The sequence below is a fragment of the Salvelinus sp. IW2-2015 genome, linkage group LG31, assembly GCF_002910315.2.
Source record: "Salvelinus sp. IW2-2015 linkage group LG31, ASM291031v2, whole genome shotgun sequence".
NCBI lineage: Eukaryota > Metazoa > Chordata > Actinopteri > Salmoniformes > Salmonidae > Salvelinus > Salvelinus sp. IW2-2015.
The window spans coordinates 28696486-28701820 of record NC_036870.1 but is presented as its reverse complement, the minus strand read 5'-3'; the positions used below and the strand labels follow the sequence as shown (position 1 = coordinate 28701820).

The 5335-nt window shown below is 52.3% G+C and overlaps 1 protein-coding gene across 1 annotated transcript in view; it reads left to right on the top strand.

Annotated features, from left to right (window-relative positions):
- The window catches only part of LOC111955425 (TBC1 domain family member 20), a 23105-nt gene that overhangs the window by 14574 nt on the left and 3196 nt on the right, over window positions 1–5335 (top strand). The window lies entirely within an intron of this gene.

Below are 5335 nucleotides of genomic sequence, written 5' to 3'. Positions count from 1 at the left end.
CACCCAAGTTGTCAAAGGAAAGGCCAAGAAGATCATCAAGGACCACGGGCTGTCTCCTCTCAGCCACCGGTCCTGTTTCTCCATCCCTCAGCCCAGGCCGTTTATCTCCATCCCTTCAGCCAGCACTCGCTCCCAGCCGTTACTCCCATCCCGTCAAGCCACGGCCTGGTTCTCCCTATCCCTCAGCCACGGCCTGATCCCTCCATCGCCTCAAGCACGGCCTGTTCTCCCATCCCTCAGCCACGCCTGGTTCTCCTCATCCCTCAGCCACGGTCACAGGCCGTGGCTGAGGGATGGGAGAACAGGCCGTGGCTGAGGGATGGGAGAACAGGCCGTGGCTGAGGGATGGGAGATCAGGCCGTGGCTGAGGGATGGGAGATCAGGCCGTGGCTGAGGGATGGGAGAACGGGACGTGGCTGAGGGATGGGAGAACAGGCCGTGGCTGAGGGATGGGAGAACAGGCCGTGGCTGAGGTCCTTGATGATCTTCTTGGCCTTCCTTTGACACTTGGTGTTGTAGGTGTCCTGGAGGGCAGGCAGTGTGCTCCCAATAGTGTGTTGGGCTGAACGTACCACACTCTAGACTTACAATATTCACATATCCAACAATCAGGTTTTAGTCTGAACTGGCCTGAAACATAGGGAACGTGAGGGGAGATAGATCTACTGCGAATACTACACAGGGGACTAACTTTGTTCAGACTGCGAGTAGAGTAGAGCTCTCTGTGGTTTTTCCACATGTCCAGCAGGTGGGGTTGTTGAGCACAAAGTCCCCCAGCCCACACCACAGACTATTCTCCTCGTGATGCTGGAGCTGATCCTCTTCCTCTTTGGTGTCTATTGTGATGTGGCTGACGTTCAGTCCTGCCTGTCTACATCCCAGTCCTTTGTATGCAAAAGCTACGTGTCAGTCTGTGAGATTGAGCCTGTAGATCCCTGCGCGTTTCTCCTTTTTCCCCCCACAGGTAGGTTGCTAGTCTCACTTTTATGATGCTATCAACACCAGCGGGAGGTAATGAATACCTTTACCATGCCCGCAAGAGCAATGTTGTTCTCCCTCTATTCATGTCTCCCTGGTGGACATAAATGTCTTCTAAACAGTGTTTTGGATCCAGTGACAGAAATCTGGTTCACTTTAGATCTGACAGGCAGCGAGAGAAGCAGAAAAACCTGTCTCTTGTCAGAAAAGGTTGTGGAGAAGGATGGGAGGGTTAGTCGTCTGGGTTTGGGATGTATTCTCTTCTCTTTTCAACGTCACACTCGTCACACCACAGAGAGAGAAGGGGGGGGGGGGGCTTGTGCAGATGCCAGCTATCCAATAAATAAGCCTAGTCCCTAGGTAATTATGGGGCTGTCTTATTTAGCATGCAAAACCCCCATCTCCATCAGAGGGGGAGGTGGGGAGAGGAGGAGAGGGGGAGTGGGTAATTTGGGAAGGGTGGGTCGTGTGGTACATGCCCCAATATTGTTCTTGGGGCGGAGATGAAATTAGTAGCTTTCACCGCACTCCAACCCATGGTGTCTGGCTCTATTTGTCTGACTGACTTTAGAATGGGCTGCAATGGGGAGGATGTGATTAGAATGGGCTGCAATGGGGAGGATGTGATTAGAATGGGCTGCAGTGGGGAGGATGTGGTTAGAATGGGCTGCAATGAGGAGGATGTGATTAGATGGGAACGTGCAGTGGAGGCGGATTGAATTCAGAATGGGGCTGCAATGGGGAGGATGTGATTAGATAAGTGGGTCAATGGGGTGTTAGGGCGAGTGAGGTTTAACCGGGGAGGATGGATTGTGCGCGTGAGGAATGTGTTCGATGCCTGCAATGGGGAATGTGATTAGATGGCATGGAGATAGGAGATGGGCTGGGGGTTGAGGCGCAATGTAGGAGGATGATGGTTAGAATGGCTCTGCACGTGGGGAGGATGAAGGTTAGAATGGGCTGCAAATGGGAGGGATTGAATTAGAATGGGCTGGCATGGGATGGATGTGGGTTAGAAATGGGCTGCAATGGGGAGGATGTGATTAGAATGGGCTAGAATGAGGATGATGTGATTAGAATGGGCGATGCAATGGGGAGGATGTGATTAAGAATGGCTGCAATGAGGAGGATCGTGATTAGAATGGGCTGCAATGGGGAGGAATGTGATTAGAATGGGCCTGCAGTGGGGGAGGATGTGTGTTTGGTAAGAATGGGGCCCTTGCAGTGGGGAGGATGCGGTTTAAATGGGGCTGCAATGGGGGAGGATGTGTTAGAATGGCTGCAATAGGAGGAATGTGATTAGAAATGGGCTGCAAATGCGGGAGGAATGTGATTTAGAATGGGCTGCAGTGGGGAGGGATGTGGTTAGAATGGGCTGCAGTGGGGCAGGATGTGGTTAGAATGGGCACCTGCAGTGGGGAGGATGTGGTTAGAATGGGCTGCACATGGGGGAGGATGTGGTTAGAATGGGCTGCAATGGGGAGAGGATTGATTAGAATGGCTGCAAGTGGGGGGATGTGGTTAGAATGGGCTGCAGTGTGGGAAAAGATGTGTTAGAATGGGCTGCAATGGGGAGGAATGTGATAGAAATGGGCTGCATGGGGAGGATGTGATTAGAATGGGCTGCAATGGGGCGGATTGATTAATAATGGGCTTGCAATGGGGAGGATGTGGTTAAGAATTGGGGTGGCGAATGGGGAGGACATGTGGTTAGAATGGGGAGGAATGTGGTAGGATGTGGTTGCAATGGGGCGGATGTGGTTTAGAATGGCTGCGATGAGGATTGATTAGAATGGCTGCAGTGGGGAGGATGTGATTAGAATGGGGCTGGCAGTGGGGAGGCATGTGGGTTAGAAATGGGCTGCAATAGAGACAGAGGATGTGGTTAGACATGGGCTGCAATGGGGAGGATCGTGGTATAGAATGGGCTGCCAATGGGGAGGATGTGATTAGAATGGGCTGCGAGTGGGGGAGGATCGTGGTTAGACAATGGGCTTGCAGTGGGGAGGATGTGGTTTCAATGGGGAGGATGTGCTTAGAATGGGCTACAATGGGGGAGGCTGTGGTTAGAATTGGGCTGCAATGAGGGAGGCATGTGGTTTAATGGGGAGGAATGTTGGTTAAGCATGGGCTAACAATGGGGAGGATATGGTTCGAATGGGCTGCAATGGGCCGGATGTGGTTAGAGTGGCCTGCAATGGGGCGGATGCTGGTTAGAATGGGCTGCCATGGGGGAGAGCATGTGGTTTCAATGGGGAAAGGATGTGGTTTAGAAATGGGCTACAATGGGGAGAATATGGTTAGAATGGGCTTACAATCGGGGAGGATGTGGTTTCTAATGGGGAGGATGTGGTTAGAATGGGCTACAATGGGGAGGATGTGGTTTCAATGGGGAGGATTGGTTTCAATGGGGAGGATGTGGTTTCAATGGGGAGGATGTGGTTTCAATGGGGAGGGATATGGTTAGAAATGCGGCTGCAATTGGGGAGGATGTGTTTCAATGGAGGAATGTGGGTTTTCAATGGGGAGGGAATGTGGGTTTCAATGGGGAGGATGTGGTTAGAATGGGCTGCCATGGGGTGGATGTGGTTAGAAAGGGCTGCAATGGGAGGCAATGTGGTTAGAAATGGGCTGCAATGGGGACGGATGTGGTTAGAATGGGCTTACAATGGGAGAATGTGGTTAGAATGGGCTGCACTGGGGAGGATGTGGTTTCAATGGGGAGGAATGTGTTTCAATGGGAGGATGTGGTTAGAATGGGCTACTAATGGCGAGGATGTGGTTAGAATGGGCTGCGATGGGGAGGATGTGGTTAGAATGGGCTACAAAATGGGGAATGGGGAGGATGAGGTTAGAATGGGGAGGATGTGGTTAGAATTACATTTACATTTTACATTTAAGTCATTTAGCAGACGCTCTTATCCAGAGCGACTTACAAATTGGTGCATTCACCTTATGATATCCAGTGGAACAACCACTTTACAATAGTGCATCTAACTCTTTTAAGGGGGGGGAGGGTTAGAAGGATTACTTTATCCTATCCTAGGTATTCCTTAAAGAGGTGGGGTTTCAGGTGTCTCCGGAAGTGTTAAGAATGGGCTACAATGGGGAGGATGTGGTTAGAATGGGCTACAATGGGGAGGATGTGGTTAGAATGGGCTGCGATGGGGAGGATGTGGTTAGAATGGGCTACTATGGGGAGGATGTGGTTAGAATGGGCTACAGTGGGGAGGATGTGGTTAGAATGGGCTGCGATGGAGAGGATGTGGTTAGAATGGCCTGCGATGGGGAGGATGTGGTGATTTAGCGTTCACAAGAAACATTGTGATTTATCACAATCAAATCAACAGAATTTAGCCTACCACTTCTTTCCTGCAGAAGCTGCCAGCTGTATCCCACCCAGTGCATCAGCTCCTCCAGCAGCAGTTGGTTGGCTGTTTGGTTGAGGGGCCTCCGCTCCCGGCCTTCTGGATTTACTGTGAGAAGCGGCTGGCCCAGCAGGACTGTGATGTAGCCGGCTTGGCCTCCACTGAGGCTGCACTGGGGGACAGTGATATCACCTCCAGCACATCTCTGAGCCAGGCGGTGGGGGGTTGAGGGGGGGATGGAGTGGGGGCTGGCACGGCAGTGGTTCCTGCGCAGCGACAGCGAGCATGCTGGGAAGCACAGAGGCGTTGGAAACGGATTAGCCAGTTAGACCTTGTGCACAATCAACTCTGACAGAGCTCCCTCCAACGAAAAGCGAACAGTTGCCTCAGCATTCTTTTTTCCTTCCTCTCTCTCATACTCAGTCTAAAAATCTGGGTTTCATACGCAAAGGCAACGTATGATTGTAAACAAGTCTGTGTGTTAACATCTTGAAGGTCGTGACGTTGTGTGATATGATGCTTGGCGCTGATTTTTTTTGTGTGTGTGGTTGTGAGTGTTTACCATACCAATTCACAGGTGACCGTGTCATCTACATACCCCCTACCTCCCTCCCTCACTTTCCCTCTCCGTAGCCCGTATCCTTCCACCAGCGCTGCAGTCATCCCTCGGTCCGTATCCTTCCACCAGCGCTGCAGTCATCCCTCGGTCCGTATCCTTCCACCAGCGCTGGGTCCGTGCCTTCCACCAGCCGCTGCAGTTCATCCCTCGTCGTTATCCTTCCACCAGCGCTCAGTCATCCCTCGGTCCCGTATCCTTCCACAAGCGCTGCAGTCATCCTCGTCCCTATGCCCTTCCACCAGCCGCTGCAGTCATACCCTGCGGTCCCGATCACTTCGCCACCAGCCGCTTGCAGTCATCCCTCGGTCGATCCTATCCACCAGCGCTCCCCCAGTCCCAGTCCCTGCGGTTCGCTATCCTTCCACCGAGC